Raw genomic sequence first — 22,878 nt, 5'->3', positions numbered from 1 at the left:
AGATATGTCGAATCCCCAGTCACATAATGTCTTATGAACTACAGAATCTTGTGCCATTCCAGTTCCATCTTCACTCGTTGGTACACCTAACATAATTTCTTTACTTTCTGAAGTAATTATTACAGGCAATCGATGAACAGTTTCTGTATTTAACAAATTAGGTAATAATTTTCCATCCCAATGTACAACAATAGATGATAACTTTAAGTCTTGGAAATGTTTTTTTATTTCTATTGATTTTGACTCTCGCATAGTAAGCCGACATCGGCGAATAGATGATCGATTGACAATAATGGAATTAATATCCACTTCTAATAATTTTAAATCGATAAGCGACTGACAAATAGCTGTAGTTATAAACACAGCATCTCTGTCGCTTACTTTACAACGGTCAAAAGTAGCTACAACTCTTTCGTTGAGAATATTGTGAGTTCCTCTTATATTTCTTGATTTAAATTGGCCGGCAGTAGTTGGAATGTATACTTCTCCACTAGAGACTGATTGAGCACTTCCTTGACTTGATAAGAGTTCAACGTTTTTGTCTACAAAAAGGATAATGATAAGACAAAAATATCTTCACTATAAAATAATAAAATATCAATGAGTAAGTTGATTATTATAATTTACCAAATAATGATTTTTCTTTTTCACTTTCCAATTTTCGTTTTTCGAAATCCAATTGTTTCTCTAATTTTTTAACACCAATTTCATCGTCATCGTATTTCGTCTTAATATTTGCAATAAAACCAATTCGTTCATCTGATCTCTGATTATTCGAGAATTCTTTGGAATTTTCATCATCCATTTCAAATACATTTGACGGTGCGATGTCAAATAATTTTTTTAATGAACAGGAAAATTCATTTTGTTTTTTCACAGCAACTTCACTCCGATTTCTATGTTTAAGAAGTATGCGCCACTCATCATACAGTTTTTTCAACTTATCTCGACATCTTTGCACATCATGAACGGGAATTCGAGCTTTCTTCCAAAACACAATAATTTCATCAATCACTGCAGCAACACTATCTGTGATAGTATTATTTAAAATACGTGTATAAAAAAATAACACTTTCAAAGCTTGCAATTTCGATGGTAATTTGTTACCTACGATTTGAACGTCAACATCACCAATCAAAAAATGTTTTGACGTAAACGTGATAACTCCATATTTAACTGATTACTTAAATATCGGATAAATGAACTCAAAAAATTTATTTATATATCAAAAAGGCATCAGTACTAGTAATTGAACGATTTTGATCAAGCTGAGAAATAAATGTAGGTTATGAGTAATCTGAGAATTAATTTTAGTGTTAGAGATTGAAGTAAAATCTAATACATGGCGGCATGATCGGTTTCTAAAATGTTTTTAACCAGAAATCAAAATTTGAAATTGGAGTTTGTTGATATTTGTACCAATAACAATAAAAATCGAGACAATTGGTCCCGAATTTCTTTTGTATCCAAAAAAGTTAAAAATCTTTAAAATGTTCGACAGTTCAGGCTAAAAAAATGAATTGGTGTTACTATTATTCCAAAGTTACAGTTACTTTGAAAATTTTCTAAACAAAAAATCCAATGAGATTATAAAGAATAACCGGTTCATGATTTATGAACTATTAAATTACCAAACAAAAAACAGAAAAAACTATGAAAAAGATTATAGTTTCAATTTAGACCTCGAATAACTTCAAAACCGTTAGAATTATCAAAAATGATAAGAGACCTTTTTGTAGACCGTTAAATTTTGCATTAGAAAAAATATTTTTGATGTGATTTGTTGGTTAGTTTATGACGTAAAAATTCCAAAGTAAAAATATAACTTTTCCCATGTTATTTTCCTTTAAAACTTTGACCGTCGGGGGCGCGGGTTAATATTAAAATTAAGAGATATAACTTGGTATGATTTTTTTTTATAGATTTTGAACCGATTTTGAACTATCGTGAAAAAAAATATAAAAACCCAACATAAGGACCACCTAATATATATATATATATATATATATATATATATATATATATATATATATATATATATATATATATATATATATATATATATATATAAATACATACGTATATAAACTTTTGAACCATATGCATTTTCTGAATCCACTTGACGAGCTGAGTCGAAATATAACAAAATTTTTCAAAAGTTCCGTCATGAGGACCAATGCAATAGTTAGATTTCTATGAAATCTACTAAAAATTAGAGATTGGATTATCCTGGCAGAACCAATTTAACGATAAGAGTCAAATAAATCCACCAGCTGTTTTTTTGATTGACTCGATCGAATGTTCGAAAAAATTCAAGGATCACGTTTTTAACTTCCCGCTAAGAAAATTTAAATTTTCAAAAATCGGGAAGTTGTTGGTTTTACCCCGTTTTTCGAAAATCAAATTTCCATCAGATCTCGATGTTTTGAGGGCCTAGAAAGCTTCCCTGACTACTCCCGCGATATTGTCACTATGTCTGTCTGTCTGTCTGTCTGTCTCTGCCTGTCTGCCTGTGTGTGTGTGTGTGTGTGTGTGTGTGTGTGTGTGTTACTCTTAAACGGCTCAATCGATCGATTGCAAAAACTAGTCTGCTCTCAACCTTAAAAAACCACGTCGACCGCCGCCAATCCGGTCAAAATGGATTGATTCGTTCGAGAGACATCGTGAACGAAAGAAAACCCAAAAAAGTGTTTTTTCGGAGTTACTCCAAAATTTCTTGTTTGACCAATTGGAACTTAAAAATTCTTCATGAAACTTAAAAAACTGCGGAGAATGCCGCCAACCGCGTAAAAATCGGTTGATTCATCCAGAAGTTATTGTGGTTTAAAAATCCAAAAAATAGTGTTCTATGAAACTTCTATCAGACTTTCAAGCTCAAGGAGCGCAAAAGCACAGAAAAGGTATCTTATTGAGCTCGAAGAGCTTAAAATAACATAGAAATTGTATTTTTTAGCTCGAAGAGCTCAAAAAGAACGGCCATGTATTAACGGAATTAGCGGGAAGTTGCAGAGATGGCCTTTAGGGTCAACCGTTTTCCTAATTTTTTGCGCTGAAATGTTCATAATTTTGAGAAATGAGAAAAAACAATTTTTTTCCGAACTTTTTCCACATTTCTGTTCCAGAAAATGTCTCAATTTAAAAAAAAATGAAATTCGAAAAAAAATTTTTTTTTTTTTAACAATTTTCGGAAATTCAAGAAACCATCATCCTATCATTTTGAACGCGTTTTCGCTGCTGCATTCCGTGATTCTACTGATCTCCTTTGTCACAGGGCTCCTTTATTATCTATTGAAGGCCCTCACCCCGACGATGGTAAATTATCGACGGATCACCGGGAGCTGGGATCTTATATGCGCGCGGAATGAAAATTTGATAAAATAAGTTGTGGGGCCTAGAGTAAAAGTGCTTCGAGGGTGGGGATAATCCCACACTGGAATATTGAAATTGCCGCACCGAGGAAATACATTGTGAAGACGGAGCTCGACAAAGGTGCCACGAAAATCTACAAGTGTTATCACGACCGAGAGAACGAGCGAGATCATTAGCGATGTCAGGAGCACGATTACGAGCGCGATCAAGAACGAGATCACGAGATCAGGTTCTCGCTCGTGGTCTCGTTCGTGCTTTCGTTTGTGATCTCGGTCGTGATCTCACTTGAGATCTCGCTCGTCATACTGGACCTCAGCTAAATTTGAAACTTTTCATCACATTCTATAGCTAACAATTGAATTCTCGGTAGATTAATCAAAATTATAGATGAAAATAAAAGCAACAACCAAGTTTTGGGATGTTTAATATCTCAGTCTACCCTAGACAAAGTTACGTGCCATCTTTGACCGGGATTGCATGAATCAATGAAAATTGTATATCTTATAACTGAATTTTTGAAGTCGATCCAGAAGTTCGATCGTTACCGTATTCCTCGCTTACAGACCTTGACGTTAGACGCCAATTTATAACCGGAATTTTTCAATTTATAATCGAAATTTGCTCGGGGTTATACAGGAACTTACTTCTAACTAAAATTTTAAATTATACTTCGGTATCTTTTCGATTTTTGATTTCTGATCTCAATAAAATTAGGGAGCTAGGTAATTTTTAATCACTGGAATTACCAAACCAGTGAAAACGTACTTAGATAATTTTCATTCGCTAGGAATTATCAAACTAGCCAAACTCAAACTAAAAACTTAAACGAAAACGTAACTATAACCTGAACCAAAACGAAATTAGATAATTTTTGATCGCTAGAGATTATCAAACTAGCCCATAAACGTAAACGTAATCGAAAACACAAAAACTTAACAAAATATAGACCAAATAACCAAAGACCGGAGAGACAATAAGATACCTTGGGGTTGCTTAGTGTGCTGGTTTGTGGAGAGAGGGCGTGATTCGAGTAGAGAGTGGATCCATGATTGCAATGATTTTATTCGCCACACCAAAAATTTATGTTCAACAAAATCCTTATTTATTTAACCAAAAACTTTATCTTAAATAACAAACTAGACCATAACTCACGACAAAATTATCAGAACGGTATAGCTAACAATAGGTAACGCTATAGTCATGTTACAGACTTTAACTCTTATAAAACTGAACAAATAAAATAAATAAATCTTAAAATAATGATCTCAAATAAATAAATTAATCTAAACAACTTGAACTCCCAAATATTCTAATCTTTAATCAAACAATTGAGGTTCTGAGTACGGATATTTCTTTGGTGGATGCTCTCCAGGAACTGACTACGGCTGAGATCGTAACTCAAAAACTCAAAACGTAAACGTAACATTAAACAAAAGTGGATAATTTTTATTCACTACAAATTATCAAAACTAGCTCAAACGTAACCGAAAACTTAAACGGATCCCATATGGTTTCGTCATGTCCCTCTATGTCGAAGCGCTGGCATAACCAGACTTAAGCATTCCACCTGGAAGTCTCAAAGGGTTAGACTGGGGTCTAACGTCAAACGAAACCGGGTGACATAGTCCCGCTCCACTGTAACGCTGACTTACCCACGTCATCTGCAACCTCAAAACCCAAAACTAAAAATCCAGAACTCAAAACTCAACTGTAACATTAATTCTCTAAATTCACTCTAAAACTATAAACTTCGTTACTCGGCATCAACACTCACTTAATTCACAAGACATTTTTCTTTAATCCTTAAAATTATATTTTCTATGATATTTGGCCTTGAAATATCGATTTAAATTAATAAAAATACGTTGGCGCTCGTGACGTTTATTTTAAATAGACTCTGGTCGTTAAAATAACGTCACAATCTTTATCAAATTTTTTCAGCTCCCAATTGAACTGCTCGGTGGATTGATGAGAATTATCAAAAAAAAATATCTGCGACAAAAAAGTAGTCAGATATTTTTTACCGTCAGTCTAGCCTAGATAAAATGACGTGGCATCTTTAACTAGTATTGAAATAGCATATTGTGCAACAAGTGTGACAAGTGGTCGATTGCCCACGAAAGCGAAGCGAGTGCGGTTATTTGCTTGAGTGGGTAATCGACAACGTCGCACGACTTGTACATACTATTTTGTATTACAAATGCGGCGATATATTGTAACAAGTATTTTTCCGGTTTCCAAAAGGAGTGAATTTTAACCGTTGGGGATTTGGTCAAGACTTCCCCAAATATCTATATCCCCTAGCTCGAATGAAATCTCGCCGGAGTCCAGGGTCTTTTCGGAGATACCCGAGTCGAAAAGAATCAGCATTAATTCAAGCTGCTAAAGCTGAATTGCACCTTAAACCAAGCTGACTATCCTGAACTGAACTTAATTTCAAACTGACTACCCTGAATTGAGCCTTAATTCGAGCTGCTCAGCCTACTGGCGTCTTTAATTTCAAGCTGACTAGCCTGCTCATGAAATTTAATTCAACCTGACTAAGCTGCAGCTTAAAAAAAATATAAATTTTTCAGACTTTTTTCAGACTGACTAGCCCGCTGACATAATGAAATCAAACTTAATTGAAACTGACCAAGCTGTAGGCTTGTCAGGGTGAAAGTAGCTTTACCTTTGAACTTGCTTTCAGACTGAACAACCTGCTACGTCATAGAATTTTAAACATGATTATAAACTGGTCAGCCTGCTAAGATATTAATATCAAACTGAATCCGAGCTGAACAACCTGTAGGTTAGTCAGGTTGAAACTATCATCAACTTTGAACTTATTTTGAAACTCATTAACCTGCTACATGGTAAAATTTTCAACCTAAATAGAAACTGAGCAGTCTGCTAATATATAAATATCAAACTGTAGGTTATTCAGGTTGGAACCAGTTTAGACTTTGAGCATATTTTTAAACTGAACAACCTAAACAATCATTTGATCATAAATTCCAACTTAATATCCTGATTTTGTGAATTCGTATAGTTGTTTATTAATTAACGTAATTAATTAATGTTTTTGATATGATTAAAATGTTGTTTTTAATAACACAAGTGATAATACATTAATGTTGATTTATTTACTAACAAGAATTGGTGTTCTCGAATTTAAAAGTTAATAGCTGTGAATTTTTATTCTAAAAGAAAAATGTGAGCATGCAGTTTCAACATTTTGATAATCAACTGGAATTAAATATTTTTTGTTAATGATTAAAACTAAAGTCTTATTATGTAGTTTGTGATTTCATTCAATTCTGTAAATAATGAGAAAACTATTTTTATTTATTAAGTAAATAATTTATTATTAAAACAGCAATGCATTGTCATGTGTTGTACTTTCAGTTGCAGGCAAATAATTGAAAAGGGTTAATCATAAAACATTCAACGAAATACTTCTATTGCTGATATTTATTATTATTCTAATTCTTTAGTGTTTAATGGATAAATAACATGTGATTGGTTATTAATGTTAATAAAAATACATGGTGTAAGTAAGTTATTTACATCTATAGCTTGATAAATATTTGTCTCAGAACACTTATAAAATATATTAGAGCTATTAACTTGAAAGTTATCACCATCAATAATGTATGAATTAGTTCGGATAAGTTTCTGAATAATTGCATAATATTTAAAATCACATGTACAGTTGTTTCTTAAACATTGACAATGCAAATATTTTATAAAACACAGTATTCGACCAACTACTTCTGTTCCTGCATCTGAGTATTTTACCACTGATGTTGAAGTTTTTACTGCTCTAGTATATTCCTCTGATATATATAATTTTTTTTTTTTAATAATCTTAGAAATTTCAAAATTATTACTCCGTTTCTAACAATCCCAGAATTATTCATAGCGCTAATAATAATATTAGGAATTTCTTGAAGTATTTCATAAGTTCCAATGCTATATCCATCCTCATATACTTCTTCATTAATAGTTGATTGTTTTTTTTTATTACGACAAAATTCTTGGACATTTTGATTTGGAATTTGTTCCACGTCGGTTATCATTTTAATAAGATGACCATGTCCACTACATACTTGCGATCCAATATGTCTGGTTCCGTGAATATAAAGTAATATCTTACCGTTAAAACTTTCATATTCATAACAATGATGAGCCCAAAGTGGTCCGTGTAGCCTCACACATTTTGGTAAATGTAACAGTAAATGAATATTAATCGATGAAAATTTTTCTCCATACAATTGTTGAAATTCACGAACAAATCGATGCAAAAAGTCTTCAGCAGTAGTAATCATAAGTTCTGATATTTCATCAGCACTCAAAAAATACATCGACACCATTAATAACAAATAATGATTAAAATATTCAGCTCTCATTATTCCTTCAAACACCGCTATTGAATAATAATAAAAAAAACTTTTTAGCTCTGAAGCTTTCCAATGAATTAGGTCATCAGTTGTTCTAGGCATACGATGAATGAATTTTGGTGGTTTTATCAATTGTAAACGATTATTAATAGTCTCTTTATTTGCATACAAAGAGAATGGTTCATTCCTGTATGAAATATTAAATACTAAATTCAAAATTTTTTTGATGACACCACCATCAACAGCATGCATTCGATCGATACACATGCCGCTCATAAAATCAGGCATAAGTTTAGCCAGTGATGTAGGTCCTTTTATGCCTAATTGTAGATTCGCAGGAGTAGTTTGTCGCGCTAGATCTTCACAAATTCTTGAAGTTCGTAGTTGAAAAGTGTTAGAGTACGGGTAAACTTGTAAGTGCGATCTGGGACCAATTTGCATTACTCGGCCTTCGAAAAACATACTGGACATCCATATTTTGAGTTGAAATTAACAAAGTTCAAGCTATCTATTTTAGCTGGTAAATCACAAACTCCCATTAACAGAGCACCTCTCACAGTTATTTCGTTTTCTCCTGGACAGAAAACTTTGATTCCATCAAGCAATAAAGATTCAAATACAGGTCTGAAGGCATAGAAAAATGAATTAAAATGCGGTTTTTTATCACCACACCACAGTCCCAATAATAAAGTATTAACATTTTTTTTTCGGTCCTCAAACGGTAGTTCGTTAATTGTGAGATAAATTGGCCAGACACTTATTTTTTATGATTTGAATACCGACACGCCATCCGTATACCAGGTAAATGAAATCTTATTAGGATTCGATAAAAATCCATTATCAGTCCAAGTCTTATACAACTCTCCGTCGAAAATATCAGTTATGTTATTATGTATGTTAGGTCGATTGAATTTTTCTTGTAAGGAATTAAAAAAGTTTTCTCTTTTATACATTTCTTTCAAATGATTAATAATTGGTAGCTCCAATAAAAATGTACTTTTTGTTTGCGGGCACATATTACATATTTCATTCTCATTATTAAGTTGACTAGCACAAGATGGACAATAGAAGTGTTTTTTAACATTGTCTTTGTCTAAATTAAAATATTTTTGAAATTTATATAGACTATTTTTAATTAATCCTCGGCTTAAGCAATGTAATTCAATAACTCGGATTAAATCATCTATGCATGTCATAGACAAGTGGTGTTTTAGACACATTGCTAAAATTACCAGCATACTTTCTCTCTTTGTTATTTCAGCCCCTAAATACAAAGGATTATTATCATCATCATGATTTTGTTCTGGTCTTTCTTCATCTTCATCATCAGAATTTTCATTTCTTCTGATAGGTATTTCGAATATATTATGCTCATTTTGCAAATATTGATTTTGATGTTCATTATCAAAACCAGGATGTCTATTAGGCAGCAATTCATGAATTAACCTGCAAAAAAATAAGTGAAATCAATAGTCAAATACTGAGAAGTATTTGTCAAATTTAAAGTGATAAAAACAGAATCCAAATATCTTACACATCATCAGCTCCATTATTTTGTTGGGCCCTTTCATAAAATTCTTCAAAATCAGGAAATATATCTGGTGGTTCATCATCACTAAAAAAATAATTATAACATGCTTTATTTTTCAAACAAAAAAAAATTTGATTTAGAGTAATAAAAAATTGAAAGAAATGTTCTTACTTCGGTTGTAGTGGGACTTGATTTTCGATTGGCAAATCTTGATCTTCAATATTTGGATTATTATTAATTTGAGGCTGATTATCTTCTAATTGAACATCATCTGCTACTTCTCTATTAATTTGATTAATAATAGATCTTAGTCGAGCAATATATTGTCGATGGCTAAACAAATTTCTCATCGGTTTTCGAGACATCACGTGTTAGTTTTTATAAAATGTCAACAACACAAAAAATCAAATGAAAAAGCACAGTATTATTTGATTTCATGACACTTCTAAAACAAATAACAAATAAACTTAACCTGCGATGAGAGGTAATTTAATATAATTTGTTTATAAAATATACTTCAACTATAGTTGAACTAAAGTATTCTTAATCTATAGTTTTCTTAAACTATAGTTTTTTTTTATTGACGTAGCCTCCATGTTGGATTTCAGTTGATTTCTCTCAAAACGTAACCAACACGTAATTGTGACTACGTAGATACATATTAAATTGTTATTAGAAAAAATTAATGACAAATAAGAAGTAAATCAGTGAATATAAATCAATTATACACTGACAAAATTATTTTTGAAGAAAAGTTAAAAAACTTTTTTATAAATCCATTCATTGATAATTTAATGTTAGTCCTCAATCACCGAGATTGTTTTTTTATAACCTTCAACTAGCTTATTGTAATTTTTAAAATACAATAAATAAATTATAATAATATGGGTCGTGGCCGTGGAAAAAAAAATTCGCAAGTCTATGGTGTATGCGTACTAAAAACATTTTGTTGTACCATTAACAACAATAAAAATATTAAACACAGGGTAATTGGCACAGTGTTTAATTATAATAAGGTCGAAACTAAGCTGATAGACATAGGAGGTAAGTAAAAAAATTTTAAGAAGTTAGTGAATCCTTAAAGTAATAAATAATTGAATAATAAACTAAGTCAAGGTTAAAAAGTAAAAAAAAATTAGATTCAACAACAATTTTGTACGTATTTAGAATTATACGCATTATGTACTAAAGTAATAAAATTTTATTTCAGAGGATGAAAAAGTATTACAACAAAAAGCAATTAATGAGGAAAATGTGTCGTTGGCGATTGAACAAGCGAAAGCTAGGTCTGAAGAAGAAAAAATTCCTGATGAAGTTGATAATCAAGACGAGAAGTCGGCTGTATTGAATTCAAATAAAAGAAAAATTGATGAGAAAATTGGGTTAGATAATAATATTTTTGAGAGCAATAAGCGCATAAAATTAGTATCAACAGCTAGTAATCTTTCTATTGATAAAGGCATTACAGCAAGAAATCTGGATAACTCTTCAACATCATCGGCTACTCCAAGTAGTATGATACAACAGCAGCAGCACATTCTTCCACTATTGACTGAAACACCATCTCAGCACGAATCTTCAACATCATCGGCTACTCCAAGCATTATGATACAACAGCAGCCGCAGACTCCTCCACTATTGACTAAAACACAATCTCAGGACGGTTCTTCAACATCATTGGAGACTCCAAGTATTATAACACAAATTAATGATAATCATAATGATCCAGCAGTAACTATTGAGTCAACACCTAAACAAAAACATGAGTTAACCACTTCATTAATCAATAAGCATCCAGCGACAGGATTTGATTGCGATATATCACCGATGCAGAACACTATCGAGCCAGCACAGCAACAACTATCCAAAAATAGCACAAATCCGCCGGGATATTATGCTCAACCAAGACCACCAGGATCAAATAATGTCCTTCCTTATCAACACAGTCTCCCAACTCCTCATTTCAACCATAGAACTTTAGATGAAGAACCATATGTACTAATGAATTTAGATGCACAGAAGCCAACACCAAAAATAGTCAGTAATGTATTAATAACTGATAAACGGCCTTCTATTCAAACTTCAACCAGACCTGAATCAAGAAATGAGAAGATGGATTGCATGTATACATCACCACCTATGATAACTTATTGCGCGAGAGCATATGATTCTAATCCACTTGGGTCAAACTTTAATAGTTCAGCAGCTTTTCACCAAGAAAATCATGAAGCTTCAATGACACAAATAGGTCATGAAAGTTTACCCGAACCACCAGCTTATTTAAGTCAGCATTCAACGCATAATGAATCTTCAGCTCCAAATTCCATTAAACAACAGGTTTTAATTACAACATGTACAAAAAATGCGCCAAAAAATACTCAAAATTCTCTACCATCAACATCACATCAAGATCAATCAAACGTACATATTGAAGCACCCGAAACTGTGCCACCGCACTCGCTATCGGTCATTCCTAATGCTGCTATTGAATCCGACAGTTCACAAGAAGATGAAGAGCAAGAAACTCTTCCAGAAGTAGCAGAATTGATCGCTACGCTGCCTCGTGGACAAAGTAAGGTTAAACTTAGGTGTAAATTTTTGTTAAATTTCGATTTAATCAATTTTTCAGTAAAATTCGGTATCTAAGAGTGAAAGATTTTGGAAAATTATCGCCATCTATCGCTCGTCGTCAAACTTCAGATTTTTCAACTATTTAAATCTGATTAAATATCAAATTCACTCATCAATGTCAACAGATTACAATAAATTTCATACAAAATCAATTCCATACAAAAGTCGTTCGGGACTTAGAAAAAAATAACATTTGCCTAATAATAATTTTTACCAAAATAATTTCCCATACTAATCTCATTTCTGGGACTTAGTCAAAAAGTTAATTCCACAATGAAAATAATTAACAAAAATAATTATTCAGATATTTTGAATCTGTTCGAGAATTTAATTAATTCTTTCTTTCAGGTAAAATAAATTTTTGTTCTTTAAAAGAACAAAAATTATCGCCACGCAGTTTCGCTTATATTACCTCGTCGGTTTTTACTACAAACGAACGAGCGACGAAATTCTTCGCCACCTCTCACCGCGGTGGCGTACTCAAAAATTCGCGCGCATTTTTAAATAATAATAAATCTCAGTCAAATATTTAAAACTAAATAAACTTTTTCATTAAACAAAAATAATTCATGATGTTGAATAAACATTATAATAAGTGATAATTATTTTTAAACAAAATACAAAGAAATGTAAATGAACAACAAAAAACATCTTTAGTATATTAAATGCACTCCGGTATTAACAATGATAATAATAATAGTAATAATAATGATAATAATACTAGTAATAATAATGATAATAATTATAATGGATATAAATAATGGAAGTGGAAACGCATTGCACGTAACCGGAGTTGTAGAGTACAAACGAGGGGTCTTCCAAGGCGATTCCTTGAGCCCTCTGCTGTTTTGCATTTCACTGCTGCCTATATCTGTTGCTCTCCGTAAAACTCATGGGTACTCTGTGGGGCCTCCGGGTGATCGAAACTATCCGATTACCCATCTGCTTTACATGGATGATCTGAAGCTGTATAGCGCTGATAAAGATCATCTACAAGCGGCCCTCAACATCGTAGCAGAGTACACACGAGATGTCGGAATGTCTTTTGGGTTGGACAAGTGTGCGGTCGTACATCTGGCGAGGGGTAAGTGCTCTGATACTGGTGATGATGTCGAATTAGTGGATGGGAGCGTCTTAAGCCAATTAGACGCCGGGGAGTTGTATAGATATCTAGGAATGGAAGAGCACCGCATGCATGCGGTCTCTGAAGTCCGAACAACTCTCCAGAGCGAGTATGTTAGGAGACTCCGGAAAATTTGGTCCTCCGAACTTTCCGGCAAAAACAAAGTCTCAGCTACTAACATGCTCGCTGTCCCAGTCTTACTATACTCTTTCGGTGTCCTGAAATGGACCCGAAAGGATTTACGAGATCTCGACATCAAAACCCGTAAGATCATTAATATGAATCGGAGCATGCACCCCAATTCATCAGTCGCCAGATTATACCTCTCCCGGTCCATCGGTGGGAGAGGTTTGCAGAGTTTGGAGCGGCTTCACGACCGTTTGGTCCTGGGTTTAACTCACGAAGTTGTCAATTTCACTGCAGACGAGGATGACTTTCTTATGCAAATTGTACATAAACATGAAAATGCGCATAAGGGGTCATTCTTGTATAAGGCAGCAATATATGCGGCAAGAACCCTTGGTCTTGGAGAAATAAACGCTCTTATGGAACTCCGAAAGGAGGAATTTAAGAGCGTCATCAGGAACGCCGAGGAAAAACTACTCCTTGGCGAACTGATGGACAAGTCCATGCACAGCGTGTTCTTTAAACACGTGCGTGATCATGGCTTGTCCATCCAGCTGACGTTTTCCTTCTTAAAGTCAGCGGGCCTGATGTCCGAGACTGAAGGGTTCATATTTGCCTACCAAGATGGTGTCATTAACACTCTTGAGTACCGTAGCAAGGTGCTCCAGGTGCAGCTTCCGGACACGTCCTGTAGGAGGTGTAGACAACATCCGGAGACGCTTATGCACCTTTTATCGGCATGTCCAGTGCTGGCGAGAGGTGCATATATCCAGCGTCACAATGCTGCCCTGAGAGTACTGTACTACTATCTTCGTCATTGCTACGGTATTGACGTGACACCAGTGCTGCCTTATTTGCCAGGAGATATTCCCAGGTTGTTGAGAATGACAGTTGCAAAATTTATTGGAACATGCCATTTGCAACAACCCGGCGGATAGATCACAACAAACCTGATATTGTGCTCTTCGACAAGGCCACTCGTGACATTTATGTCATTGAGTTCTCGGCCCCGGCTGAATACAACATCTCAGCCAAAGAAGAGAACAAAAGACAAATATATCAGGATCTCCTGTTCGAAATTGGCAAACTTTACCCAGGTTACCGTGTCAAGCTTGTCGTCCTGATTGTTGGCGTCCAAGGAGGGATGAAACAGTCTTTTGTATCCTCACTTGCCAAAGTTCCAGCTTGCTCATCAAAAGCTGAGTTCTTGGCAGTTAGGATGCAGAAGGCTGTTTTACTTGGTTCTCTCCGTCTCTTAAGGGAAATGACTTTGGCCTGCTGTGATCACTAACCGCCTTGTTGTGCGGAGTGGTCCAGCAGTAACGGATGGAGCTCAGGCTGGGCCCTCCGAGAATCGGACTCCGGGGATAACCCCCCTGAGCATTTAATAACAAAATAATAATGATAATAATAAATAGAAAATAAATTCTGCTGCTCCGCCGTCTCGCTCGCACTCACTCGTTAGCATCACAATATGTGGGCACAAAATCGTGGTCAAGGGCAGGGCCCCGGTAAGGGCTAGGGGCGAAACCCCTGCAGGGTCCAGTGCAGAGTCCTGGTGGGGTTCAGGGGCAAAAGCTGGGCGGAACCCCCCCCAGTCCCTAAAAACAAATAATAAAGTAAATAATATTTATTATCAAATAAGAAATTATACATTGAAACAATCAACACGAAATTAAATGACATTTAATTTAGCTGTCACTACAATTTTATAATTTTCTTTAACAAACTAATTTGTTTCAACAAATTATTTAAAAAAAAATTAGGATAACGGTTGACCTTGAAGGCCATCCCTGCAACTTCCCGCTAATTCCATACTTAAGAGCTCAAAATTGTACTTATTACGACTTTGAGCTCTTTGAGCTACTAAATATAATTTTCGTGTCATTTTGAGCTCTCCGTGCTCAGAAATCTGATAGCAGTTTAAAAAAACACTATTTCTTGAATTCTCAAACCGCAATAACTATTAAACGAATCAACCGATTTTCTTACTGTTTACGGCAACGCAACCTTTCTAGCTCTTTGAAGAATTTTAGAGCTCGAACTGGTAAGATTAAAAATCACATAGAAATTCTGAAAAAAAAAACATTTTTTTCGATTTCTTCTGTTAACGATAACTCACGAACGAATCAATTGATTTTGACTGGCTGGGTGACAATCGACGTAGTTTTTTCATTGTAAGAGTAGATTAGATTTTGAAACTGATCTGTATAGCCGTTTAAAAGTTATTCCAAATAAACTACATTTGAGAAAATATTTTTTTTGTACTTTTTTTGAGATGACTTAGAATCTACTAGTCCGAAAAGGTCCAAATTATACTCAAAATCTAAGTTTGGTCAAGCCCTTCTAAATGGCGCCAATCGCGATAAATTCGGTTCAGCCGTTCAAAAGTTATGAGAGGTTTGCATACGGCCACACACACACACACACGTAAGGACATCATCGCGGAAACATTTGGGGAAGCTTTCTAGGACCTCAAAACGTCAACATCGGTCGAAAACTTGATTTTCGAAAAACGGGGTAAAACCAATAATTTCCCGATTTTTCAGTAGATTCCATAGAAATCTAACTATTGCATTGGTCCTCATGTCAGAACTTTTGAAAAATTTTGCTATATTTCGACTATACTTGTCAAGCTGAGTTGGAAAATGCATGTGGTTCAAAAGTTTATGCATGTATGTATATCTATATATATCAGATATATCGCGGCTTGTCACGACGATAGCGTCGCCAATTTAGAACGGATCTTCACCAATCTCAACATAATTATTTTACAGATAGATACCGAAGTCAAGTTCGTAGATAAGCTTAATTAGTCAAGTAATTTAGAAATGCGAGGATTATAAAGTATTCAAAATCATAAAAATTCATATTTCTCCACTTTCTTACTCGTATAACTTTTGAATAGGATAACTTATCGAATTTCTGTAAATTTTATCTGAAAGCTCATCAAATAAGCTTCAATTTGAGTATCATATTATATGTATAGTTTCGAATCATGGTCTATTCCGCTATTCTATGTATGAAATTTACTGTTGTACTCGTTTTACCAAACGTCATCAAAAACTTATCGTTGTGGTTTGAAAATTCAAAAAATCGTTCTCCGTGAAACTTCTATCAGACTTATGAGCTCGAAGAAACAAAACAAGTTTTTCGTAGAGAATAAAATTTTCAAAAAAAAGACTTATTAGTCAATTTTTGGTATCTCCAAAATTTGAACCAATATTAAAATTTCAAGTTTTTTAGAAATACAAACAGATATTATAGCTTTGATTTCTGATTTTAAATTAAAATTTTGGAAAAAATAAGACCGATAGAGGACAACTAAGGGCTTTTTTGTAGAAAATTAAATTTTCAAAAAAAAAACTCCTCAGTAGTTTTCTTGTATCTTTAAAATTTGACCTAAAATTGATATTTCAAATTATTTAGAAATATAAACAAATATCGTAACATGTTATTCAATATCATTACACACAGTCAATATCATTACACTATTTTCTGTTTGTAAATGAAATCTACTTTCATTTCGGCTGCCGACTGGTCTTCGAGGACTAATTTTTTGAGGATTAATTAATTCTCAGTATTCATAATTACTCTAACGAATAAATTTTTTTTTGTTGTTAGTTTAAGCAATTCAATTAATGATTCATCAATTTCATTTGATGCGACGAAATACTTTTTTTTTTCCTCTTCTTTCTTTAGTATTTATTTAATTTACTATTAATGAAATTGATCACGGCGGTTGATCATTTTTTTTATTTGATTAATTAGTAGTAATTAAAATTACTGCGGCTTGAAAAATGTGGATTCTATTGAATCTGCTTCATTGTTGATTTTATATTGTTAATTTTGACGATTTACTTATTATTGTTGAATAAATTTAAGTTTTTTGTTGATTACGGTGAATTAATACGAGCTATTCCCGAGATTCTTTCTCGTTCCTTTATTTGATTAAGTCGCGCCCTTAATACCCGCCACTCTGATGAAGAGTCCGGGACCGAAGCAGCTGGAAATGACGTTAACGGAGCGAAACTCCTGGCGCCTAACAGAAGGTAAGGCAGGTAGGCCAGATTATTCATTTCGGACCGCCCTCGATTACGCACGAGGCCGAACTACCCGTTATGATATGTAACATCAATTGATCCACAGAAACGAATAATTACTCCATTCGCCTGATCAAAATCAAGAGTTGCACCTATTAAAGATATCACTATTCCAAAATTAGAATTATGTGGAAATCAATCACTTGCACGACCATATAAAGACACACTTCCAGCCTTTAAATTTAATATCTCTCAAACTATATTCTGGTCTGACTCAACTATCGTACTTCAATATCTTAAACGATCACCTCATTCTCTTAATGTCTTTGAAGCTAATCGCGGAACGGAAATTCAATCTCTCGGAGGTGAAGTTCAATGGCGACACGTTTGGATGAAACAATCCTGCGGACTGCTTATTCAGAGATCAACTCCCACTCTAATTTCTGACCAAGAAAATGTGGCTTGAAGACCCAATATGGCTCAAAAAGGGCCAAAATTCATGACCCATTTCTGTACCAGATGTTCCGTCAGAACTTCCCGGGGTCTATAAAAATACCTGTTTATTAGCTACTACCAACAATTTATTTCAGTGTTTTTAATCATATTCAATATTTATAAATTCTTTTTTTTTTTCGTTTGAGCATGCTTACAAATAATTCATCTAAACGCAGACTTTCAAGTGTAGAAGAAAAATTACAAACTCAAATTAAGATCCTAAAATTAATTCAAAACGAGCAATTTTACTGCAAGATGAATCAAGATGAATCAAAGAATTAATTAAAATGTTTTGAATAAATTAAATTTGTAATGAGGTAGATTTCGTTAGTGCTTATAGAAGAATACATTGTTACTAGGTACCTAACCACAAATATCGTCAAAAGCCCGGTTTATAAGAAACGTTGATAAGACTTCACTCGACCCCTTTCTTGCCAGTCTTTAATTGATTAATGGATGTTTTTTAACTTGTAACGGAGTCCACGGAGCCTTCCTTATCCGAAGAAGGTCTCCGATCCGTGTTAGTTAATTATCGACCGTTTCCCCAGAGCGCTGTGCTCTGAAGTACTCGCGCCAGTAGACGTAAGTTAGTAAGTAAGTTCCCAAGGTGGAAGTGCCGGCGCCGAGAGAGAGAAAGAGAGAGAGAGAGAGAGAGAGAGAGAGAGAGAGAGAGAGAGTGAGAGTGAGTGATTAATGATTTATTCATGCCAAGGCACAGGCCAGATGGCAATATTAAATACAAAATATTTACATAAAATATAAAATATAGTAAAGTATGTATATGTAAGTACAAAAACTTAATCTAATCTAATTAGAAATATATCAAAATAAAAATAATATAATAGATAAAAATAAAAATAATGTAATAGATTCAACAATAATTCTATATTAAAGCTTTAACTACTCAATTTTTAAAGTCTTCTTAAAGTTTTTGATTGTCAGTTTTTGACTTCTAACTTAATTATCTAAATTTAGCAAATAATCAAACAATTTACTTTTAAACACTTCACTACTACTCGAGTTTACAATATCTTCAGATAGATCTTCCCGTTAGCGGATAAGGGTTACCACTAACTAAAGTTAAAAACTGAGTTAAGTGACCAATAACACTATTTATGTTTAAACTGAGTATATTTAATGTTGGAGCTAAGTTTTTAGGAGAATTATTTGTTGAATCATCTAAGCGTTAATCAAGTTTCATAAGATCAGATTCACAATTTATAACTAGTCTTTCAGAGTTCTCATCTTTCTTTGCAAAGATTTGCCCATTTCTCGCCCAAACAAACTTGAATTTAGCAGTTTTAGCCTTCTCCTTAGTTTTGAGTAAAAGTCGATGGGTTTCTGGCAGAAAAAATTCATTAACATAAATAGATCCCTTGAATGCAGCATCGACTTGCGTAGGAAAAACCTTCTTTACCGGAAGATTGCCAGACTGACGCTTCTTATTGACAACAAAGTTACGAGCTTGGATCGACATCATTGAAATTATATAAGAGTAAGAGGGAGGCCTAGTTTGATCTCGCACTTGCTTGTTTTTATTCTCAAATTTACGAGCATTTAAGATGCAGCCAGTTAGATTTGGCAAACTCAAATTCGTTAGGACGGCTGTACAGATATCATCTGGTGTTTGGTTATTCGCTACCGAATCGGAAATACCCGATATGACTAATTCGGCAGAGCTCTCTGGTACCTGAGAGGAAGAAGATGCAACAGGAGTTGAATTTCCAAGGAGTAACAATTTCTCAGTTACCGCAGCCATTTCATTTTTTGTTTGATCTTTAAAATTTTCTAAATCAGAACTGAGTTTGATGATTGACACAGCATTTGCCTTAATATTGGCAGTTAGCCTTTCCTGATTCGCAGCAATAGAGTCTTGGGACTGTTGAACTTCTAGTAACTTAGCATGTAGCTTTTCAAATCTTGCATTCGTTGAGACTTCCAGACTACAGAATCTCTCCATCATTGCAGTTAATTTTTGATCGAGAGACTTATCTGCCCAATCTACTGGTAACTCCGCCATTTTTGGAGATGGAACAGGTGATACGAATGCTGAGTCAGAAGTAGGTGATAATAGTGAGATTGGTGTCGTTGGAGACTTCAGGGATGAGATCGATGATCGACCTGTAGATACACGCTCAGATGTAGAAGATCTCGTGGATTTGAAACTTGAGACTGAAGAGGTATTTGAGCTGGTAGACTTTAAGGAATTTTCTCTTCTGTTAGTTAGTAATGATTTACCATCTAAATTTTCCAACAGATGAAAAAATTTTCTTCGACAGCAATCCGATTGTGGTTTATTTTTGATGAAATCCCGCGCACAACCTGGATGAAAATGTTTTCCACACTTATCGCAAGTACTAGGGGTTTTTACTGGCTTTTTACACTTTGCACATAGATCCGAAAATAATGGCATACCACAAGAAAATCAGATTTAAGAATTTACTGCATGATTGTGATGAAAAGAATAGTAGTCAAGCAATGCCAACTTTCAGAGATTTATCATCAATACTATCTTATGCACACACACTATATGTCTTTGATCGATTTACCGACGATAACAAATCGATGCTGCTTGAAGTTATAATGATGATAAGTTACCGACTAAGTAGTAAGCAGAATGACGCTACTCGATAAACTTTAGACGAGTTTAGACATCAATTGTTGTCATCAATGCTATACACCAACAATTTCACAGTAACACTGAGAACCTAACCTCTTCAATGTTGGAAAGTTTTATTTAGTTAACCAGCAATCTACAAGGCACAAATAAATAAAAATTTATATATCAGCTTGTAGATTACAATTTAGCGCTTGCAATAATTCTGAAACAGAAAATGCCCGGAGGCAAAATAAGGCAGAAATATTTTCTTAAGACGGAGCAAAAAATACGATATGTTTATGTACTTACAGAGAGAGAGAGAGAGAGAGAGAGAGAGAGAGAGAGAGAGAGAGAGAGAGAGAGAGAGAGAGAGAGAGAGAGAGAGAGAGAGAGAGAGAGAGAGAGAGAGAGAGAGAGAGAGAGAGAGAGAGAGAGAGAGAGAGAGAGAGAGAGAGAGAGAGAGAGAGAGAGAGAGAGAGAGAGAGAGAGAGAGAGAGAGAGAGAGAGAGAGAGAGAGAGAGAGAGAGAGAGAGAGAGAGAGAGAGAGAGAGAGAGAGAGAGAGAGAGAGAGAGAGAGAGAGAGAGAGAGAGAGAGAGAGAGAGAGAGAGAGAGAGAGAGAGAGAGAGAGAGAGAGAGAGAGAGAGAGAGAGAGAGAGAGAGAGAGAGAGAGAGAGAGAGAGAGAGAGAGAGAGAGAGAGAGAGAGAGAGAGAGAGAGAGAGAGAGAGAGAGAGAGAGAGAGAGAGAGAGAGAGAGAGAGAGAGAGAGAGAGAGAGAGAGAGAGAGAGAGAGAGAGAGAGAGAGAGAGAGAGAGAGAGAGAGAGAGAGAGAGAGAGAGAGAGAGAGAGAGAGAGAGAGAGAGAGAGAGAGAGAGAGAGAGAGAGAGAGAGAGAGAGAGAGAGAGAGAGAGAGAGAGAGAGAGAGAGAGAGAGAGAGAGAGAGAGAGAGAGAGAGAGAGAGAGAGAGAGAGAGAGAGAGAGAGAGAGAGAGAGAGAGAGAGAGAGAGAGAGAGAGAGAGAGAGAGAGAGAGAGAGAGAGAGAGAGAGAGAGAGAGAGAGAGAGAGAGAGAGAGAGAGAGAGAGAGAGAGAGAGAGAGAGAGAGAGAGAGAGAGAGAGAGAGAGAGAGAGAGAGAGAGAGAGAGAGAGAGAGAGAGAGAGAGAGAGAGAGAGAGAGAGAGAGAGAGAGAGAGAGAGAGAGAGAGAGAGAGAGAGAGAGAGAGAGAGAGAGAGAGAGAGAGAGAGAGAGAGAGAGAGAGAGAGAGAGAGAGAGAGAGAGAGAGAGAGAGAGAGAGAGAGAGAGAGAGAGAGAGAGAGAGAGAGAGAGAGAGAGAGAGAGAGAGAGAGAGAGAGAGAGAGAGAGAGAGAGAGAGAGAGAGAGAGAGAGAGGAAAACAGAGTGAAAAAAGAAACGAACCAACAAAATTTGGAAAGATCATTGTGACTGAACTGTCGAAGCCAACACCTCGTATAAAGTTCGAATCAGGTAATTATTTTTAATTTGCTCGCTCTAAGTAGAACGAGGCGATGAAAACTTGATAAATTTAATGCCTGCTAGGCCAATATGCCAGCTCGCGTAGATTTGATTTAAATTGTAACAATTTCTAATACCAACTTGCTGTTACAGTGAATAAAAATTTGAGAACAGAACGCCACGTTGTGACCTGGGAAATTGCCGCAAACTTGAGAACCTCACCGAGGAGAATTGTAGATAGGAAATTTCAATGAGGAGTGCAGCGACAAGGGATTGCTGATAAGAACTAAGGAAAGGAAAATTAACTCCAGGTACAATTATCATGTCTGATTAATTTCTCGGGTTCACGGCGTTAGCCAAGCCTTATGTCGGCTGAAGGTCATTGCCGTCATAAGCCATGATAGATTGGATTTGAGTTACCCGAAATTAAAATTATTTCAGACAAAATTTAATCAACACTAAAATTAATTCATTAAAATTTCTCAGTAAAAAGTTTTAATAAAATCAGCAAAATTAAAGTCAGGAAATAATTCAATAAATAATTTGGAATAAATTTGAAGTGCATAAAATAGAATCACAGTAAAAAATTAGAATCAGGTAAGAATTGTTAAAATGCTTGTTTAAATTAATTAATTGAAAGTTGTAACGGAGTGATCGTTACCCATTAAAAGCCCTTTAACCCGCACTCGTCTAATTATCGACGGATCCCAGAGTGCTGTGATTTTAAGCCCTTGTAGGCATAATTTTAGACTCGTAAGTGCGACCCCAAAGTGGAGGTGTCGGTGTAGTAAGAGTGGGGAGAGCAGAGTGAAGAAGAAACGCACCAAGAAATTTTGGTAAAATTCATTGTAATCGAACGATCGAACGAAACGCATCGCGAAAAGTTCCAATCAGGTAATTATTTTTTATTCGCTCGCTCTAGTGGAACGAGGCGATGAATCTTGATAAATTTAATGCGTGCTAGGCCTTATGTCAGCTCGCTTAAGTTTATTTAATTTAATATATATTCTAATGCTAATTTGCTGTTCTAGGGAAAAAATTATAATCTGAGGAGAACTAGACGCAACACCTCACCGAGGAGAAGATTTAAAAAGAAGACGAGAAATCCAG

General features: G+C 34.8%; 1 protein-coding gene and 1 pseudogene across 2 annotated transcripts in view; both read right to left on the bottom strand.

Moving 5' to 3' along the window:
- Nucleotides 1–22,878, bottom strand: part of Bbs4 (Bardet-Biedl syndrome 4) — a 382,842-nt gene that overhangs the window by 174,268 nt on the left and 185,696 nt on the right. The gene's annotated exons all lie outside the window — the stretch shown is intronic.
- LOC141537074 (uncharacterized) lies at nucleotides 8,192–9,647 on the bottom strand (annotated as a pseudogene).

This window comes from Cotesia typhae, unplaced genomic scaffold, assembly GCF_013202065.1.
Source record: "Cotesia typhae breed Kobodo isofemale line unplaced genomic scaffold, CoteBio_Ctyphae scaffold_58, whole genome shotgun sequence".
Taxonomy (NCBI): Eukaryota; Metazoa; Arthropoda; class Insecta; order Hymenoptera; family Braconidae; genus Cotesia; species Cotesia typhae.
This window is presented reverse-complemented; position numbering and strand designations above follow the sequence as displayed.